Below are 23,254 nucleotides of genomic sequence, written 5' to 3'. Positions count from 1 at the left end.
AAGTCTAAAGTTCTCCTGAAGTTGTGAGATTGGCTCCTAGAGAAGAAAATACATTCATATTACCAAAGGGATAAAACTAGACATTTTCCCTAAAATACTGGCACAACCTCACACGGGTATAATATCTAGCACCAAGTAGATATTTGTGGCAGAGGAGATATAACAAAATGTGCAGTCACTGAAGATTAAATGGCACTTTTTTAGGGGGATTACTTTTGTCTTTCTTTTGAGACCTAAAACTAGTGTAAGCATGCTTCATGGCTGCATTTTTTCAAACTATGATCTAGAAATTAGGATTTCTTTTAAAAATTAAAAAAAATGAATATTTTTATATTCATTACTCCCACAAATGACTTTGAATTCATACTATTCCTTAACAAATTATATGACATGTATTGTATTTTTAAAGTATAATAAAATTAAGTGAAATGATTACGCTTCTGCTGATTCTTATAATATGGATGCAATTTTAATTTAAGTATAATATCTTTAATTTGGCCAATTTTACTTAGCTAAAAAGCATTGTGACAACTCTAGATGAGAAACTAAATTTCAGTTTTCAAAACTTTGAGTGGCATATGAGAAACATTTAATCAGAAAGTTCTATAATAATACAACTATTTTTCTATAAGGTTAAGATTTTCTCATGTTAGAAACATTCAGAAAGCCATATTTTGAATTTTCTCTACAAGAATGCTAAAAATATCAATAATAATAAATTCTAGATTTAATTTCTTTTAAATAACTTCCTCAGTTGTGAATTTTAAGTCATTTTTGTTAAATTTAATATATCTCCTTTTTTCAAATGTTAAAAATTAAAAATATAATTTGGAGTTATGTGCATGTAAAGATGAAAATAAGTTTATAAAATTAAATGGTAAATAATAGAGTTAGCAATCAACCTTGTTTTCTTCTAAAGTTAATTTCCTGTTAGTAGGTCACTATAGGTTGAGAGCAATGCTATGGTGAGTCCTGTTTTCACAGGAGTAATAATGGACTGCAAAAGTGAAAGTTTCCCTATTTCTTAGTTATAATATGGCTCAGGTGTGAATGAGTAGGTTAATCATGTGAACAGGTAGTTCAATTGTGAACTGATCTCTAGTGGAGGCTGCTTGACTAGATATCGGAGGTGTAGGTATTGACAACATGCTTTCTCTTGATTGACCGAAGGTGTAAAAGAAAAGGAGGTGGTTAGTTCTTATCCTCAGTCCTATCACTGACTTCCCTATTACACTCTTAAAAATTATAGTAAAGCCAGAAACAACTTAATTAGGGTGAAATTTACTGTCTATATATATAGCTCTGCTGCTTTTTATCTTCCTTGCTCTAAGCTTCAGGAGCTCAAGAATAAAATTCACTGGAGAATATCATGCCATGTTCTTGCCTGTGGATCTGTACTATCCTCAGGGAGATCTTTCTCAAATTTAAAGTCCTCTGAAGAATGAATAATGACTAAATCCTGAGAAGGAATTTAAAACATGCTGCTTCAACTAGCCTTTGCTGTCAGATTCAGGTAGAATAACATCAAAGTCACTGACGTATCAAGATTAAAAGGTCCCCTATCCCGTGACCACTGAGATTCTGGCTTTTTTGATCCTCAGATCATAGGCAATTTACCATGACCTTCATTTCATAAAGGGCTTATATTATTTGTATACATGTCAGGTCATGTATGTTTCATCTTATGGCAGATGCAAATTCCTTTTAAAGACCAGCTCACATATCACCTATTCTATAAAACTTTAGCTGCTCCTTATAACCTGAAATATAGTAGATTCTCAGTAGGTATTGGGGGAAAAATGAATACGTGAATAAATCACTCCACTTTATGAAAGACTCAACATTCAGAAAATGCTTTTATTAATTTTTAAATTAATAACATTTATTTCACCCTGTTCCCTATAAAAACATTAAGCCTTTGATTTTTTAAGTACTATATCACAAATATCACTATTTCTAGCTCATAATAGGCATATATTAATGTTTAGGAAATGATGGATTATGCAATCAAGATATATCTGTTAAAACTATACTAATAGGCTAGACATGGTGGCATAGGCATGTAATCCTAGTGCATTATTGAAAGGCCGAGGCAGCAGGATCACTGGAGACTAGGAGTTTGAGACAAGTCTGGGAAACATAGGAAGACCCTGTCTCTACAATAAATTTAAAAGTAGCCAAGTGTGGTGGTGCATACCTTTAGTCCTATCTATTTAGGAGGCTGAGGCTCAGGAGGCTGGGATCACTTGAACCCAGGTGTTCAAGGCTGCACTAAGCTACAATCATACCCCTATACTCAAGTTTAGGCAATAGCACAATACCTTGTCTCTTAATTGCTCTACATTTTTGGGGGGAATTTATTCAATTACATCTTTATGAATTTTTTATACATATAAAACATTCATACTTAATATATTACATTCATAAAGGTATAATCCAGTAAATTCCCAAAAATATAAAATAGATGGAATAGAGACAATATAAAAGAAAACAAGGAAATATGTATTATTTTTCTATTATTGTATAACAAATTACCATAAACTTTGTGGTTCAAATGACCATACATTTGCTATCTCACAGGTTCTGTGGCTCCGTAGTCTGGGCACAGCTAAGTTCAGGATCTCCCTAGGTTGCAATACATGCTGTCTGTCACCTAGAGACATCTCTCAGTTTCTAGAGGCAGTTCCCTACCACAAGGCCCTCTCCCAGATACTCTTCTCACAGGCCACGTCACAACTTTGCAGCTCATTTTTTTTTTAATAGCTAGAAAAAGTTTCTTTCTTCAGAAAAGGCCCAGTCCCTATTTTAATAAATTCTCCTGATTGTCAGGTTCCCTCATGATCATCTTTCTTACAGTTGATTCATCTTGTTTGGGATTTATCTTGTTTGGGATTTTAATCTGCAAAATTCCTTTACCTTTATCACCTAGAGAAACCTAACCAAGGCAGTGATATCACATCATATTTATAAATTCTGCCCACACTTTAGGAAAGGAGATTATGCTACATATACTCCAATATGGGGATGTTGTAGTCTTCTCAGGATTCTACCTACCACAAATGTGAGAATGGATTTTAAGGTTGGAATACATAGAGCATGACCTCTATCAAAAATAATCTAGCATTCTCTCCAGGAAAAGGGTAGAATTTCACTTCCCTACCCAATCCCCATCTAAAGTTAGGTATAGCAATGTGTTTTAGTCTTGGCAATGACTTAAGAGTAGAAATGCACGTGCTGGCCGGGCGCGGTGGCTCAAGCCTGTAATCCCAGCACTTTGGGAGACCGAGGTGGGTGGTCACGAGGTCAAGAGATCGGGACCATCCTGGTCAACATGGTGAAACCCCGTCTCTACTAAAAATAAAAAAATTAGCTGGGCATGGTGGCGCATGCCTGTAATCTCAGCTACTCAGGAGGCTGAGGCAGAAGAATTGCCTGGACCCAGGAGGCGGAGGTTGCAGTGAGCCAAAATCGCACCATTACACTCCAACCTGGGTAACAAGAGCGAAACTCCATCTCAAAAAAATAAAAAAATAAAAAAAAAGAAATGCATGTGCCATTTCCATGAGAAAGTTTTAAAAGCCAACACACAACTCATTTTTTTCTTTCTCTCTGTGTTGTGAAAGCTTGTGTTGAAATGAAGCCTTCTATCAACCTCAGTCTTGAGTGCTTATGAATAGAGTACTGCTTACAACCAGTCTTACGAAAATAACATGAGAGAAAAACATTTGTTGTGCTAAGCAACTAAATTCCTGGGGATAGGTGTTACTGTAGGATGTGTTTTTCCCATTTCTAAATTATATATGTACTACTTAGAGTTCATATGTTAAAGGGCATCTTAAGTCACGCAGGGTGGCAGCAAACCAGAATATTCTCTCAAATGCTAATCGGGAACTAGTACTGAGTATCCTGAGATGCTTAGCATGGTGAGGCACACCTATAGTTTCAACTACTGGGGAGGCTGAAGTAAGCGGATACTGAAGCCCAGGAGCTTGAGGCCAGCCTAGGCAAAATAGGAGACCCTGTAACAAACAAAAAACGAAAAATTTTAAGAAATGAAAAGAGAACAGGTTGCACCAGAGACAGGAGAAAAGTATTGGAGATAATTATTAAATAAACATTATATTGAGAGGGACAGAGTGAAATGTATAGAAAAGTATGTGAATATATTTGTCATTAATATAAGATTACGGAAAATGGGAGTCACTTGAACAGAACAATACAAGGAGCACTAGTTCAAGGGAAAAAGTAGAAGACATTAATATTGTTCTCTGTCATTGCATGATTTAATTTTAACCTATTGTTTCTCCCTCAAACTTAATTTATAAAGTCTGTCAAACTATATTTCTGTAAATTCATTTGTGTGAGTAATATGCTTAAAATTCATGTGCTACAATCTGTTCATCATTCTTCTAAAGGTCTAGGATGGAAAGGAAGCTGTTTTCCAGTTATAAATATCTAGAAGTTAGGCAGTAAAAAATAAACAACAAAATAAATGGTCTAGATGTTATTTGTCATGGACTGTAGTGGTTAATCATTGTTCATGTAAACTACCTTTATAAACAATTCATCTTCTTACTCTCAAAGCAGACACAAATACAATTATAGAAATATACACTAAATGCAGTGAAAAATAATAGTAAACAGAAATTCAGAAAAGACAAATCCTGAGTTTAGAATTATCATTACTAAAAAATATATGATCTTATGAAAAGCAAATAATTTTCGTATACCTATTTTATTCTCTGTATGATGGTAGGGATGTGATTATTTGACCTTTCACATCTGAATTTCTGAATTGTTACATATAAAGTAGTTCCACATAGAAAGGTTTATGTAAGTAAATACATGGAATCTGTGCCTGGAAAGAATTTTTTTAAAGAGTTCAAATTAATTTTAACTTACAGGACTTTTTGTTTTTTATATCTACCCCATGTGGTATACATGGACCTCCTAGGATCTTCAGAGTCTTTTATCATCCTTTATGTCATATAAATTAAAATCCTCCATGTTAGTAAATTGAAAAGTCAATAACATTATATCTAATAAAAGCTTTGCTGGCAGCTATCCATCAGTTATTACTCATTTATTTGTTGACAAAGGAAACCACAAACCTATTCATCAACACCCATATTGAGAAAATAGAAAAGTATTAGAACTATGTGGATATCACCCAAGATCAAAGTTATTACCAGGATTTCTGCTCATTGTTGAGTTGCTTCTTCCCCCAAAATTGATTTATATAGCCTGCCAAACCATCATTTTCTCCAATCATTTTTGTAAATCATATGCTGCAGACATTAGGTGATAATCTTCATCATTCTTCTAAAATCTACAATGAGAAGAAAACTGTTTTCTAGGTATGATTATCTAAAATCTTTACCTTCATACAAAGATGCAAACACCTGTGAAAGAGAGAGAAATTTTTGGTATATGATTTTGATGTGGATATAAATCCATGTAGCTACACTTTGGGTCAGTTGAGTTCAGGAGACCAGCATGGCTTCATGCTCTGGGTTCCAGAAATGAGTTAAGCTGTCTTTTGCTTTCCAAAACTGCCTATAAGCTCTCTTTCTGTCTAGACTTATTTTAAAACCCAGTCTCTCAAAGTATGTTCCAAGATGTTACAACTAAGTTCTGAGTGACTGAATTTCAAAGTTAAGAATGGTAGAGGCCGGGCGCGGTGGCACACACCTCTAATCCAGCACTTTGGAAGGCCGAGACGGGTGGATCACAAAGTCAAGAGTTCGAGACCATCCTGGTCAACATAGTGAAACCCCCGTCTCTACTAAATAATACAAAAATTAGCTGGGCATGGTGGCACACGCCTGTAGTCCCAGGTACTCGGGAGGCTGAGGCAGGAGAATTGCTTGAACCCAGGAGACAGAGGTTAGCATGAGCCGAAATCACGCCATTGCACTCCGGCCTGGGTAACAAGAGCAAAACTCCATCTCAAAAAAAAAAAAAAAAAAAAAAAAGAAAATGGTAGACGGTAGAAGAGGTCTTACATAGAATTTCTCTTCACCCCATTTTCTTCCTTCTGTTCTCTATATTTTCTATTGTGAGTAATTATTTCTTTTTAAGAGGAGTTATGTGGCAAAATTTTATGTTGTGAAATAACTTGTTGGTCTAAAATCTATAAATATATAAATATAATCTAACTTCTTGTTGGGCAGCAAGCAAGCAAAAAAAAAAAAAAACACACAACAACAAAAAAAACAAGGTGCAGATTGCCAAGCTAAAGGTTTTATTTTTTATTAGATGTTAGTTTTACAGAAAAGGTACACATTTTAATAATTACAGATTTATTTTAATTTGTATAATATTATATCTGCTGACATGCAAGTATTAGTTACATATGCTTCACCAACAGGTGCATTTACAACCAAGTTCCATAAATACTTTTAGTTTAGTAAATATATTGTTTCTCCATAATACTATGAGCCACCAAATTTTTAAACTCTTATTATTACCACAAAGCAACAAAAAAATATAGCTACAGTGTTGAAACATTTATTGAAAATACAGTGGCATGCACAATAAAATCCGATATCTCATTATTGACAGAATTAACTGCCAACATGGTTTATATTGTTGCCATGAAATGGATAGAGAAATATGAACCATACTTTAAATTTTTATTTGTAATAACTGATGATACTGAAATAGGACTGTGTCACTTAAGTATTTGAAAAGTTTTTCTTCTGCTAATAGAGCCAACGTGAACAGCAATTGGCTCTGCACAAGAAAACTTGAAATCAAATGAGTAAAATGAATTCAGACCAAATAGCTATTTGATCCAAATAAAAATTAGTTGTCAGTTATGTTTATCTGCAACTTACAGAGTCTTCTTACCATATGGACTAGTTTTATTAAATAGATGCTGAAGCTTCTTCAGTTGATTTGTGTCTCCTGTATTTAATATTATTATTAATTTCTATCTATCTACATGGGGCTTGTAAATGTGGACGATATATTGTCACGTTCATCATCAACGAACTACCCCAGAAGAGCATTTTATCAGCAAGAACTGTGCCCACTGTTCTTGGAGAAGGCTGAGAAAAGAGAGTTGGGTCTTTAAGATTAACTGTGCATTTGAGTGAGAATTCCATTCATTGCACACGCATCTCACATACTACAAACTATATAGAGAGGAAACTGGACATTTATTCCAGTTTATTGTGATGCAACTACAAATAGCAATGTTTATCAAGAAATGTAAATAAGACAAATGATCTTTCAAATTAATGATGGAATGAGAGGAATTAAGAGAAATAAGTCTGGTTTCCAAACCAGATTGACTATACCCGGATATATAGACACTCTATATTAACTACTTGGCTCTCTTCCCAAACCAGGTAATGAGTTAAAATATGAACTCCCTATCTGTTATAAATCATAATTCATTTGGATTACTTAAACAAATTTTTTTGAAAAAAATTTGCTTTTTTTTTTTTCAAAAATAGAGTTGCAGAGCATTGTGGCAGATAGTTTTAAATGACCCTGAGATACAACAGTCCCCATATGCCTTCTGTCTCCTCTGTATGAAATACTTTTGACTTGCCTTGATAAATCTGGCGTTGGACTTAATTCATAATGTGGTTTTGTTTGTTTGTTTTCTTGGTTGTTTGTTTTTGTTTGACTATTGCCAGGATCCCTTACTGGCTGATCTGACCTTCCCTCAGGTCTTGATGCTGGTATATATTCCCTAGTACCTGCCCTATTCTCTATCTTTTCATTAATTCATGTGTTTCTCTTCAACTTCTGTCAGAGTAGCACCTTTTTTTAAAACAAACAGACCCCAAACAAGACTGACTGGCATCACCTGACATTACAGGGGAGGAAAAAAATGAAAAGAATAAAATACTTTCAGGATAATTAGAAGTTTTCTTTGCTTTTGTTTTGCTAAAAAGGCCAACTAACCAAGTTTTCCTGTCTTAGTTATTTTTGGTTCAGAATTGGAATTGCAAGGCAACAAAGATAGAAGGGAAATAATAATGATGAATTTAGTATTCCAAAACGTTGTCCCATTTCATTCAGTATAAAATAAAGTTTATGTCGTAATATGTATGTTTAATGTTATAGAGTAAGGGTCTTTATACATTTCCTAGAGATGCTCTACACTAACTTTATAGAATAAAACAGAATCCTTTGATCTGCTTGAAGGAAGGCCTACAAACACTTGCTTCATATGAAGCCTATTTAGTTTAATAAATATATAGTACACAAAATAATCCTTTAACATAGCTTTATTTCCAAATTGTAAGAACAAAAAACTATAATCTAGATTCATATAAACCAGCTGAGTTAGAATTCTTGAAAAATAGTTTTCAGATATAGGATAAACCATTTGTCTACATATCTGGACTCAATTAATATAAATTCAGCATACATTCAAAACAAATTAATTTTCTTTTAACAATGCACTTTTATACAAAACCATTTTATTTAAAATATCTGGTGTTACTATACATGAACCAAACAGATTGACTATATCATTTATAGAATTACAAACAATTCTTTCTAACAATGGAATTTTTGTGTGGGTATTTTGTACAACATTTCATCTATCAGCTAATAAAACTATCTAAGAAGCCTTACGGTACAAGACACACATAAGCAAGAAAGATAAAAGGAAAGGTTAACACTTTTTCAGCATCTGTCAACACTGTCTCCTATTACATTTGATCAAGTTTAAAGTAAATGCAAACATATGATATCATTTACAGTAAAAGTGAATGCCACACAGCAGCTACTTTGCTTTTATCCATTCCGCAGATCACTCATCACAGACCATCATGGGGTAAGGACGATGCCTCTTTATGGTTCATCTTTGTCAGTAAAGAACACTGCTTCAGCTCTTCAAGGCTGAACATCCACCCTATAAATAACAAAGAAATTTCTCCTTGTATATTTCCCCTTTGAAGCCTGGAGAAGGAAGTAGAGTAGAGAAACCATGCTGCTTTGTTTTTCTTAAAAAAGTAAAACCAAAAGCTAAGACAAAAGATTAGCAAATAAAATGTGAACAGCTCAGTATGCTATTGCTTTGTCAAAGGTTTAAATGAATTTCTGAAATGAATCAAGGATATGTTTGTCTAGAGCAATGGTTAACAAATTGTATTCCATAGACTTTTAAAATCAACACCACCTATGAAATTACTAAAAATGCAAATTTTGGGGTCCTATGCCAGCACTATCAAATCAGAAACTCTGTGGGTGGCATCTAGCAACCTTTTTTTAACACACTTTCCAGATGATTCTGACACATATTAAGAGTATTTGAGAACCCCCAGTTTAGGAAAATTCAGTATGGTACATACTGCATGAGTTTAATCTGGTTTAATATCACCATTTTAATTAACAAAATAATTATATGTATGTACAGATTTCAGTTTATACAGATATGCAAAAAAATCATGGACACTTTAATGTTTGTATTTTATAAAATTCATTAATCTCAAAATCTGTTTTTTACATATTTTATTTTTTTATTTATCATGTAATTCTTTTTTTATTTTTATTTTTATTTTTTTATTTTTTTATTTTTTATATTTTCTTTTTTTATTTATTTTTTATTTATTTTATTTTTTTTTATTGCATTTTAGGTTTTGGGGTACATGTGATGAACATGCAAGATTGTTGCATAGGTACACACATGGCAGTGTGGTTTGCTGCCTTCCATCCCCTCACCTGTATCTGTCATTTCTCCCCATGCTATCTCTTCCCACCTCCCCACCACCCGCCCCTCCCCCATTTCCCCCCAACGGACCCCAGTGTGTAGTTCTCCCCTCCCTGTGTCCATGTGTTCTCATTGTTCAACACCCGCCTATGAGTGAGAATATACGGTGTTGGATTTTCTGCTCTTGTGTCAGTTTGCTGAGAATGATGGTTTCCAGGTTCATCCATGTCCCTACAAAGGACGTGAACTCATTGTTTTTGATGGCTGCGTAATATTCCATGGTGTATATGTACCACATATTCCCTATCCAGTCTATCATCATAGGGCATTTGGGTTGGTTCCAGGTCTTTGCTATTGTAAACAGTGCTGCAATGAACATTCGTGTGCACGTGTCCTTGTAGTAGAATGATTTATAATCCTTTGGATATATACCCAGTAATGGGATTGCTGGGTCAAATGGGATTTCTATTTTTAGGTCCTTGAGGAATTGCCACACTGTCTTCCACAATGGTTGAATTAATTTACATTCCCACCAACAGTGTAAAAGTGTTCCTATTTCTCCACATCCTCTCCAGCATCTGTTGTTTCCCGATTTTTTAATGATCGCCATTCCAACTGGTGTGAGATGGTATCTCAATGTGGTTTTGATTTGCATTTCTCTGATGACCAGTGATGATGAGCATTTTTTCATATGTTTGTTGGCCTCCTGTATGTCTTCTTTTGTAAAGTATCTGTTCATATCCTTCGCCCATTTTTGAATGGGCTTGTTTGTTTTTTTCTTGTAGATCTGCTTTAGTTCTTTGTAAATTCTGGATATCAGCCCCTTGTCAGATGGGTAGGCTGCAAAAATTTTTTCCCATTCTGTTGGTTGCTGATTCACTCTACTGACTGTTTCTTTTGCCGTGCAGAAGCTGTGGAGTTTGATTAGGTCCCATTTGTCTATTTTGGCTTTTGTTGCCATTGCTTTTGGCGTTTTGGTCATGAAGTCCTTGCCTACACCTATGTCCTGAATGGTTTTGCCTAGATTTTCTTCTAAGGCTTTTATGGTATTACGTCTGATGTTTAAGTCTTTAATCCATCTGGAGTTAATTTTGGTGTAAGGTGTCAGGAAGGGGTCCTGTTTCTGCTTTCTGCACATGGCTAGCCAGTTTTCCCAACACCATTTATTAAACAGTGAGTCCTTTCCCCATTGCTTGTTTTTGTCAGGTTTGTCGAAGATCAGATGGTTTTGGGTATGTTGTATTTCCTCTGAGGCCTCTGTTCTGTTCCATTGTTCTATATCTCTGTTTTGGTACCAGTACCATGCTGTTTTGATTACTGTAGCCTTATAGTATAGTTTGAAGTCCGGTAGTGTGATGCCTCCTGCTTTGTTCTTTTTGCTTAGAATTGACTTGGCTATGCGGGCTCTCTTTTGGTTCCATATGAAGTGTAAGATGTTTTTTTCCAGTTCTGTGAAGAAGGTCATTGGTAGCTTGATGGGAATAGCGTTGAATCTGTAAATTACTTTGGGCAGTATGGCCATTTTCACAATGTTGATTCTTCCTAACCATGAACATGGAATGTTTCTCCATCTGTTTGTGTCCTCTCTTATTTCGATGAGCAATGGCTTGTAGTTCTCCTTGAAGAGGTCCTTTACGTTCCTTGTTAGTTGTATTCCTAGGTACTTTATTCTCTTTGTAGCAATTGCAAATGGCAGTTCGTTCTTGATTTGGTTCTCTTGAAGTCTATTTACTGGTTTATAGGAATGCTTGTGATTTTTGCACGTTGATTTTGTATCCTGAGACTTTGCTGAAGTTGTTTATCAGTTTCAGGAGATTTTGGGCTGAGATGATGGGGTCTTCCAGATATACAATCATGTCATCTGCAAATAGAGACAATTTGATTTCCTCCTTTCCAATTTGGATACCCTTTATTTCTTTTTCTTGCCTGATTGCTCTGGCTAGAACTTCCAGTACTATATTGAATAGGAGTGGTGGGAGAGGGCATCCTTGTCTAGTGCCAGATTTCAACGGGAATGCTTCCAGTTTTTGCCCATTCAGTATGATATTGGCTGTTGGTTTGTCGTAAATAGCTTTCATTGTTTTGAGATACGTTCCGTCAATACCTAGTTTATTGAGGGTTTTTAGCATAAAGGGTTGTTGAATTTTGTCAAAAGCCTTCTCTGCATCAATTGAGATAATCATGTGGTTTTTGTCTTTGGTTCTGTTTATGTGGTGAATTACGTTTATGGACTTGCGTATGTTGAACCAGCCTTGCATCCCCGGGATGAATCCTACTTGATCATGGTGGATGAGCTTTTTGATATGCTGTTGCAATCGGTTTGCCAGTATTTTATTGAAGATTTTTGCATCTATGTTCATCATGGATATTGGCCTGAAATTTTCTTTTCTTGTTGAGTCTCTGCCGGGTTTTGGTATCAGGATGATGTTTGTCTCGTAAAATGATTTGGGAAGGATTCCCTCTTTTTGGATTGTCTGGAATAGTTTCAGAAGGAATGGTATCAGCTCCTCTTTGTATGTCTGGTAGAATTCAGCTGTGAACCCATCTGGACCTGGGCTTTTTTTGCGTGGTAGGCTCTTTATTGCTGCCTCGACTTCAGACCATGTTATTGGTCTATTCAGGGTTTCGGCTTCTTCCAGGTTTAGTCTTGGGAGGATGCAGGTGTCCAGGAATTTGTCCATTTCTTCCAGTTTTACTAGTTTATGTGCAGAGAGTTGTTTGTAATAATCTCTGATGATGGTTTGGATTTCTGTGGAATCTGTGGTGATATCCCCTTTATCGTTTTTTATTGCATCAATTTGGTTATTCTCTCTTTTCTTTTTTATTAATCTGGCTAGTGGTCTGTCTATTTTGTTGATCTTTTCAAAAAACCAGCTCCTGGATTTATTGATTTTTTGAAGAGTTTTTTGTGTCTCTATTTCCTTCAGTTCTGCTCTGATATTAGTTATTTCCTGTCTTCTGCTAGGTTTTGAGTTTTTTTGATCTTGCTCCTCTAGCTCTTTCAATTTTGATGATAGGGTGTCAATTTTCGATCTCTCCTTTCTTCTCATGTGGGCACTCATTGCTATATATTTTCCTCTAGAGAATGCTTTAAATGTGTCCCAGAGATTCTGGTATGTTGTGTCTTCGTTCTCATTGGTTTCGAAGAACATCTTTATTTCTGCCTTCATTTCATTGTTTATCCAGTCAACATTCAAGAGCAAGTTGTTCAGTTTCGATGAAGCTGTGCAGTTCTGAGTTAGTTTCTGCATTCTGAGTTCTAACTCGATTGCACTGTGGTCTGAGAGACTGTTTGTTATGATTTCTGTTCTTTTACATTTGCTGAGGAGTGATTTATTGCCAATTATGTGGTCAATTTTAGAGTAGGTGTGATGTGGTGCTGAGAAGAATGTATATTCTGTGGATTTGGGGTGGAGAGTTCTGTAAATGTCTATTAGGTTTGCTTGCTCCAGGTCTGAGTTCAGGTCCTGGATGTCCTTGTTGATTTTCTGTCTGGTTGATCTCTCTAATATTGACAATGGGGTGTTAAAGTCTCCCACTATTATTGTGTGGGAGTCTAAGTCTCTTTGTAAGTCATTAAGGACTTGCCTTATGTATCTGGGTGCTCCTGTATTGGGTGCGTATATATTTAGGATCGTTATCTCTTCTTGTTGCAGTGATCCTTTTACCATTATGTAATGTCCTTCTTTGTCTCTTTTGATTTTTGTTGCTTTAAAGTCTATTTTATCAGAGATGAGAATTGCAGCTCCTGCCTTTTTTTGCTCTCCATTTGCTTGGTAGATCTTCCTCCATCCCTTTATTTTGAGCCTTTGTGTATCCTTGCATGTAAGATGGGTTTCCTGGATACAGCACACTGATGGGTTTTGGCTTTTTATCCAATTTGCCAGTCTGTGTCTTTTGATTGGGGCATTTAGTCCATTGACATTTAGGGACAGTATTGTTATGTGTGAATTTGATACTGTCATTTTGTTGCTACCTGGCTGTTTTGTTGGTTAGTTGATGCAGATTCTTGATTGTGTTGATGCTCTTTTACCATTTGGTGTGTTTTTGGAGTGGCTGGTACTGGTTGTTCCTTTATATGTGTAGGGCCTCTTTCAGGAGTTCTTGTAGAGCAGGTTTGGTGGTGATGAAATCTCTGAGTATGTTTTTTACATATTTTATAAGTGAACATTTCCATTTGATGTATCTTAAACAAAATCTTGGAAAAATTATGCTCTTTCCACACAGTGCAATTATATACCACAAAGCATATTTGACATACTAGCCAATAATGAATGATATTAAATATAGTTCTATTATTAATTCCTGAGTTTAAATTGTAGTTTGTACTTTTAAGATTTTTTTTTTCTATTTTCACTCATCCTTTCTAGTTATGATGTAAACTACATATGATGAATGAAAACAAAATAATTTAAATTATAAAGTCCTTTAAAATGGGCTTTAGAAATAACAATATTAAGCTTTGGGATTCTTTAAACTGTTTTTCACTTCATTTTTCTGTAAACATCTTCTTAAATGCCTCTTTAGATGGAAAGAGGCCTATATCCTGGAATGTTTATTTCCAGCCTGTTCCCTAAAGGATTGGTGAAGTAGAAAACAAATGTTTCTTTGGGAAAAATGGGGAATCCAAAGATTGTAAATAAAAAGACATGGGTTAATTAAGAGTCTCTGCAACTTATCTAGCCAGTCAAACTTGACTGCACTAATGAGTTTTTTTGTTGGTTGTGACCATCTTTTCTGGGCCCTGAGACTGGGACACAACTGCTTTTTGCACCAACTGAAGTCTGTGGGCAGAAACAGCTCCCTCTGACTTCTCAGCAAAGAATACATGATTTGTCAAATTCTCTACCAATGGCCACAAGACATTGACCACTCTTATTTTTACTGCTGTATGGTCAGTGATAGTACAGATTGGCCTGTAAAAATCATCAGCAGGCAGAGATAAAGAAATACATAAATAATAACCAGAATAAACTCAATAATCAGAAAAAGGATAATCAAGCTTGAACCCAGAATATGTGACCTCATTGAAACATAAGCATTTTGGGCAACATTTAAAAACAAAGTTTTCAAGTTGACTTCTAAGATATTTACTTTAAAAAATAAGCATTCAGTATATTTTTATCAAATTATTTAATGAGAAAATGATCACTATTAAGAACTAAAATGGGTCATGCACAGTGGCTTATGCCTCAAATCCCAGCACTATGGGAGGCTGAGGTGGGTGGATCATCTGAGGTCAGGAGTTTGAGACCAGCCTGGAGTCTGGCCAACATGGTGAAACCCATCTCATCTAAAAATACCAAACATTAGCTGGGCGTGGTGGCTCACACCTGTAATCCCAGCTTCTTGGGAGTATAAAAGAGGAGAATCACTTGAACCCAGGAGGTGGAGGAGGCAGTGAGCAGAGATCTCACCATTGCACTCCAGACTGGGCAACAGGAGCTAGACTCTGTCAAAAAAGAAAAAAAAAAGAAAAAGAAAAAAAAAAGAACTGAAACAGTGACCTAGAAGATTTAAAACATGTATCTCATGACACTGTACAAAGGTACAGTAAGAGAGAAGTTGAGAGTGTTGAAACATAGATTGAGGAGATTTCTTATTAAAATGTTTTATATATATATATTATATATATAATATATATTATATATAATTTAATATATATATTATATATATATAATATATATTATATATAATATAATATATATTATATATATAATATATATATTATATATATGGTTGTATATATTTTTAAATTAGAGACAAAGTCTTGCTATGTTGCTCAAAAAATCCTCCCACATTGACTTCTCAAAGCATGGGGATTACAGGCATGAGCCACCCGGTTAGGCCAATCTAGATGTAAAAGAAACAAATTCAGGAAAACTTGTAGAGAAGATTAATAAGAATATAAGCCCCTTTGAATGTCCTTTTTGAAATCTTGAAAGATAAAGGAAATCTTATACACTTTCTAACATAAAGGAGTGAAAGAAAAGAGAACTAGACTAGCATGGGGCTTTAAATCTGCAACACAAAAAGCCAAAAAGCAATGCAATAACCATAAGTTTTCAGATTTCTTAGCAAAAAGATTGGGACATTAAGAATAATACACTATTCAAGTGAAAGAAAATTATGTTCACATATGTGCAAAGATTCAAAGGGATCTCAGTAAATGTGTTAATATAAAATGGTCTAACTTCAACATGAGGGAGGAGAAAAAGGAATATAAACAGTGATGAGTGATGCATATTACAATATACTATAATTGAATCCAAACTGGTGATGATAGTGTGATTGACAGTTTTAAAAATATGTTCAATAAGAGGCTTTTGAAACTGAAGTAAAATTTGTGTCTAGTTTGATTGTGTTAAACTGAAAGCCACAGAAATTCTGAATAAGAGAAGAATAAACATTTATTTTGTACTTTCCAAGAACTCCAGTAATAACCATCCCTTGGTTCTCTTGCTGTGGTGGCTGTTACTACTGTTGTTGGTTTTAGTTTTACTGGCCCTTCCTATCCTTGAATTTTGTTATTTTAATGATGCTATCATCTCATGGTCACAGGATTGCTACTGCAGAACCAGGCATCACATTGCTAAAACAGGGCTTGCTGACACCTATGTGACTAAGAAGGTACATGATGTAAGGGAAAGGGCCTCAAATTCTTGTGAATGTGGGCATTCTGGGTAATATTCTTTCGGGCTAATAGTGGACATAGTGTGCAGAGGTGTACCAGGGATCATGGGGGATTTCCTAGCACTAGTATGCTTCTAGTTTTAGATAGCTCCCTATCTAAAACCTATTTTTTTTTTTTTTGGTTAAAACACCTTTAATGATAGAGGGAAAGACACTAATATCTCCCCTGTCTGTTCTTGACATTTTACTATGTTAGGAAGCTCTGGAGCCTACAGCTTGAGGAGAAGCAACCGTTCAAGTCAGTCAGTCGCAAAACCCTCGCTCTCTCCTCCTCAGAACTCCTGTTCCAAATGATCCTATGTTAAGAGTAAATACTACATCTCATTACAAGACAGAGAAGCAGGGAGGACACCACCTGGAGCTGGTCTCCCAAAGTCTGGGACTCTAAGAACCAAACAATGGCAAAGACACAAGCCCTAGCCTATGGATAGGCAAAATGGGGAGGATAGGGGTCTTGAAAGAGGAAGGTAAGGAAAATACAAGGGGCCAGGGAATAAAGGAAAAAAAGAAAGCAGAAAAATTATGGTAATTTTTTCTAATATTTATCTTTTATGTGGGAAAAATATCTGTCTCATAATCACAATAACAGCCTTCCTGTAATTACTGATTGGCCCAAACTGGAAGAAATGTCCATACATAAAACAATTGTGACAAAGGGGAATCTGATTATGATTGTCTTAGGCTGACACGGATTTATCTGTGGACACTTTGCCTTTCAAGAAATCATGGAGTTCTGTAATCAAGGAAGAACTATCAGATGGTTGTTGAGTAAATCACCAAAAGCATGTGTCATGCACAGTTTTATATATAATATAGAATTAAACTTTTTAAAGTAGCACAAAAAATTCAAAGATTTGGAAAGGATGTGGGGGATATAAAATCAAAAGTGATAGCATTTTAAATGTCTCATAGTCTCTATTTGTATGTGGGCTAGTGGGAAGGAAGATAAGACTTCTGAAGATTTTTGTCAGTGTGAGCGAAAGAAGAGGGAAAATACACAAAATTTGGTGATGTTTGGGATGATTATATTATTCTATAGCTATAGTCTATATGCCGTGGTGCAAACTAGAAATGCAGTAAGAAATATGCTTTAAGCTTGATAAATTGGAATTTAATTTTCCAATAGATTTGTATTCTGTTTAGAGAAGCAAACTGTGAAAGAAACAAAAATCCTGGGTAGCTTTTTAAAAGCACCAACTGTGTGCCATCACAACAGCTCAGTTTAATCAGAAAGTTCAGAGTGGGATATGGGTACAGGTAAGTTTTTAAAATATCTTGGGTGATTCTAATGTGCAACCGGGATTGATAACCACTATTTCACAGGAATAAAAATATAGTATAATATCCACTATAAATTCTATAAATTTTATGAATTCTTTCAGCAACCACAGTTTGAGTGCCAAGTATAACCTAGGCAGTGTTCTAGGCACAGGTGATATTGCACCAAATGAAATAAAGTGCTCCTACTTATGACTTGGACCTCCAAATGAGAGAGACGGGAAATATCTATGTAATGTCAGATAAAAAGTGATAATGGACTCTGAGGAGGAGAAAACTGAGCAAGGCAGGAATGAATCTAGGAAGTAAACCATGAGCAAACCTGAGAAAGCAGATAGAGGGCAGAGGGGAAGCAGAACAAGGCTTTGCATGTGTTGGCCTTCAGTACTACACTCAAAGCCCTGAGAGAATGGAGTGGTGGACAGAAAGCTCTAAGCTTATTCACACTTTCATTCAAGAGTAAAGACAATCAAATAACGTTTCAGATAAAGATTCAGAGATTTTATCTTTCCTTGATGCTGACTCTCAGAACTTCTAAAATATATATGTCAACAAGAAGAAAAGACCTAGAAGGAAGGAAATCATTCTGGTAAACTCCACATTAGTATTATAGTTTAAAACACAATTAATAAATAATTGATTTGGGGAATGAGTTAAAAATAAGGGAAACAAAAATAATATAATATAATCATATGGAAAAGGGGGAAAGTCAGGTCAGAGTCCATATAACATAATTTTGTAATGTTCATGAATGGTTAAGGGGATGGCAAATTTGATGAACTTCAAATTTTAAGTCAGTGTACAATTGAAAATTTATATACTCAAAAGAACATTAATTAATAACTCGAAAATGAGTTGAAAAAGGCAATAGAGATAATATGATTAATCAACTAGACAGTTGAATGAAAAAACTCTGCAAAAAAATAAGCATGGAAACTATAAAACAAAGATGAGACAACATACCTGGGTGGTAGATTTGTGTCTTTGTTTTACGATACTCTATCTTTTGTCTGTAAGAGATAATTTGTAAAAAAAATATAAAGAATATGAAGAAAATATTAAGAGAAACAATGGCATCACCAATATTAAACCACTATATCTTTACATTGAAAAAATAATTAAAAATTCAAGTAAATAAAAAAGAAGTGCAAATAGGAATGAATGTAGGAAATAAACTGTGAGCGTACATGAGGAGGGAGAAAGAAGGCAGAAGGGAAGCAGAAAAACAAGGCTTTGCATCAAGAACACGTTTGAGCCTGAATATGTATGAAAATTTAATATACACTAATGTAATATTTGAAAACAATTAAAGGATGGCTTACTTAATGATGTGGGCATAGATGGATATCTAGAATGTGGCGTGAAAGTGTATCCAGAATATTACCACACATATGTAAAAAATGAGCATTCTAGTGGTCATCAAGAACTAACGTTCCATAATATTATGGAAAATGAGCATAAGAATATTTAAAAATCTGTCTTATTTTAATAGAATATTTGCATTAATACTTTATCATAAGTAAAAATTAAAGCTTAAATGCAGATAATTCTAAAGAAATAAATTAAATGTGAACTGAAGAACAAAACTAGCATCACCTACACTGTACTAAACATTTTCCATTTAGAAACTCAAGCACAGTGATATTCATTTATTATGGACCACATGTATATTGTGGTCCATCTGTTAGAATTAAGAAAATAAAATATTTCTTTCAGAGGACTATATGATTTGTTGCACTTGCACAACACTTCTTAAGAAAATAATACAATGATCTGCCATTTTTGCAATTGGCCTCTTGGCCAAATACTGCAGCTTTTTGGCTTGCCCACTTTGGAAAATCTGAGCATCTAGCAATGAAGAGCAGTAGAATAAAAACTTCAATAAGCACCATTCAAACCAAGTAAAAGTAATTTTGTGGACTACTCATTTGCAATTGCCTTCCTTTACAACCTCCAAAGAGCTCTTTAGCATCACTTGAATCAGGACTTTGGGCAAAGAGTCTGCTCAAAGTGAAACTACTATTATAGTTACTTTTGACCACGGACCATTGCTTTTCTTTCCCCAATGCCTGGCACTTCAGCAGTGTGAGCAGTCAGGGAGCACTACTAAAAATATAGATAATAAAATCTGTAAGAGCTCCCTAAAGCAGATACAAAAATGCATGTGCATTAGCTCCTTTTTAGAATATAATATTGAAAAGAAGAGAAGCTCACTGGAACACACAAAATCTTTAGCATTCCAGCGATTTATCTATAAACATCTTATCATTCTTGAACAAGGCAATTTCCCTGTTGCACTATTGTTACATTTACCATTTGTGATAATTCAGGGCCACATTTCAGAGTGTGATTGTTTATTGCAATCAATTCCATAAGTATAACTTGATTACAGAGGTGGAGAACTGTGGAAAACATCATTAATTTAAGAAAAGGCCATTGAGCTTATAGTTAGTGGAGTTAACATGGTTCTATCATTTATTTATGACTGTACCACTAAGGAGGTATGTTAGGGTTAAGGTTAAAAAGAGGGGAAGGTTTTTTTTTTTTTCTCTTAATTTACATATAATATTTTTATGGGTTTTCTCTCCAAAGAGAAGTCTGTTTAGGTTTATGCTGGATTCTGGGGCCATTTACAGATTAATGGTGGGTTTATTTTCTTCCTATACACAGACTTCCCATATATACCAAATGCTACTTCAGTGGCTGCAATCTACTTACCTTAAGACAAGTGAAGTCCTTTTTAGTCATGTCCAAACTACTACAAGTTCGTTTTGTAGAATAATACCTCTCTTTGAAGCCACACCATATAACTTGCCCTTTCCAACTCCTATCTTTTGACCACATTTTTATCCAGTATTTGTTTCAGAGTAAATTCAAAATTTATGTATGAGATTCATCAAACACTGTATATTTAATGCCCAGTACCTCTTTGCTATAGCAATCCAGTGCATGGGGGCACTCTGGACCTTGCAACAATCTACGGCTTCCCAGGCTTAAAAATGTTAACTCTAATGTCCACACTTTTGTCATAACTTTGCAGGCTTACTTATTTCCTTCTCAAGCCCATAACTCAAACCTACAACCCACATAAAGACCTTTATTTGCCCTCTATGTATTAATATACCTTTGGTTGCATGTCACTTCAAGAAGTCTCAGTTATTTAACCATTACAGTAAAGTAGTTAATTGTGCAGACCCTGGAGCAAGACTGCCCAGGTTAGACATCTGACTCCAACATTTATTAACTATGTGACTCTGGGACGACACTTAACCTCTCTGACCCTTCATTTTTTTGTCTGTAAAATACAGTTTGTAAGAGCCTATTTTAATAAAGAAAATACATGTTTTATATTTGTTTAATTTTTTCTATAAAGGAAAAGATAGCAGATAACATATGAGATGTAAAGTCGACTAGGAAAATAAATGGTTATACTATGAAAATATCAATTTTTCATAAGGATAAAATTCACCTTATAAATGTAAATTTTATGTGTTTTAATCCTTTCTTTCATGTATTATTGAGACTATCTCAAGTGCCTCAAACTTTTAATAAGAGTTAGCACAGACTTCATTGTTTTTACAGGAACGAAACTAGTCACAACATATATTTTTTCGTTTTAATCTGGGCACATATGTATTTAAAAGTTTATCCTTACTCTTGCCTATCATCGTGAGTTACCCTAGCCCACACCAAAGGAAAAGGAATGCAACCAGACTGAGATCGTGACACCAAACATCGCCTTTCTTGACAGAGCGCTGCCATCTCTCATGCATAGTCAAACAGGCAAACTGGCACAAGTTCAAGACCTCCAGAAAAACTCATCATGTCTCCACTTTCTGTCACCTTAATTTAGCCCCTGGCAAAGAAAAGCTTAACCATTGCTTCAAGAAGGAGGATAGATAGGAGAACAAAGATGAGTTGCAAAATATAGTATCCGAAAAATGGCATTTCCTTTGTGTATATATGCTTCTCTCTTTAATGGAAATTTCTCATAAATTCTGTCTTTACCTGAAGTATCACATGGCTACATGAAGTAACATTCTCCCCACTGCACCCACTCAGGCTGATAAAACAGCCTCATTTCAAAGAAGGGTAGGAGTGAGAATTATTGTTTCAAAAACAGCATAGTCTTGAAGTCTTCCTGGAAGAGAGTTTCTCCATAATTTTCACACATCAAAGTGATAATGAAGTGAATTCAGACGTCCATTTTTTAACTCAACAGTTGAAACAAACTCATCTTAAATTCTTCAACTGAATTACATTGAAGAATTTGGAGGTTAAATTATGCTTTACTGTATGACATTTTATATCCCAAATCACAAGTTTTAGACTGAAGAGTCTGTTGCTCCTGATTTAACCCATATTGAGTTTGCATGTTGAGTAAGCATTGATTTGTGCTTCAGAAGCAGGATAATCTGATTTCTTGATTCTACCAATATCTAGTTATGAGCTACAAAATATATAATCTTTTTACTTTGTATTCCTTCTCTTTATGAGATACAGGCTAGTTTACTATCTTCCCCTTTCACGTAGGAGTTATGTAGCTTGGAATGTTGACTTGCATTAGAATGAATATTGCTTCATAATACTTAATAAAAAATAAATAAAAGCAGTTGAAGGAATAAGCTTTTCAGCTAAGAGGCCATATTAATTAAAAATCTCACCAGAAATCATTACTATTTAATATAAAATAGACTGATGAATTTATAGAATTATAGGTTTTTTTCTTTATAAGTAGGTGTGAAAATATATTTGTGTTTTAATACAAACATACATTAAGGATTAATATCAAATTTTGTATAATATCATCAGTTGTGAGGAAAGAAATTAACATATCCATAAGTTCTTCTCCAGCATTGCCTTCTATATGAACAGCAATTAAGCAACAACTTCACCTTTAGATTAATTTGTTAGATAAAACTTACAGAAGTTCATGTTTAAATAATTAATCACGAGCATTTTTACTTAAGCATTAGCCATGTTTAAAAGATGTGTAGATGTGTGTATATTTGAATGAATGAGACAGCATGTAAAACACAGTATCTATAAGAAAATATTTCAAAATTAAAAAATCATGAAAGAAATTACTTTAGAAGATGTGTGGCTCTTCCTAATATTTTTGGCTATGCATAAAGACTAAATCATATTCCAAAGACCATTAGAACAAGACATTTCTGGCTATCTCACTGATGTGTATTAGATTTCTATTCAATGAATTATTCTTAAATTTTAAACTCAATTTCCTTGTGCTATACCTATTCAGAATGGTGGTGAACTAGTCCATCATATGTTACAGTCCATAATTATTTTATTCATGGCATCTGAGGTGCAAAGTGATCTCTTAGATCTCTTAGATCTGATTATAGATCCATCCGTGTATATATTTCATTTCTTAAATTTGTTATAATTAATGACATCACCCTCTATTTATAGACTTCTTAAGAAATTACTTTCTCTTAATTTGTATGATTTCACCAGGGAAGACCAAAATTCTTTTACTGATACCCTAATTGGGAATAATAATAACAACATATTACTAAAGTCGTAACTACTTTTAGCTTGTTAAATCTCCTATTTGGCCACACTTTAGCACAATGAATTTTTTTC

This window comes from Saimiri boliviensis, chromosome 4 (assembly GCF_048565385.1).
Source record: "Saimiri boliviensis isolate mSaiBol1 chromosome 4, mSaiBol1.pri, whole genome shotgun sequence".
Classification (NCBI taxonomy): domain Eukaryota; kingdom Metazoa; phylum Chordata; class Mammalia; order Primates; family Cebidae; genus Saimiri; species Saimiri boliviensis.
Note: the sequence above shows the minus strand (reverse complement) of the source record.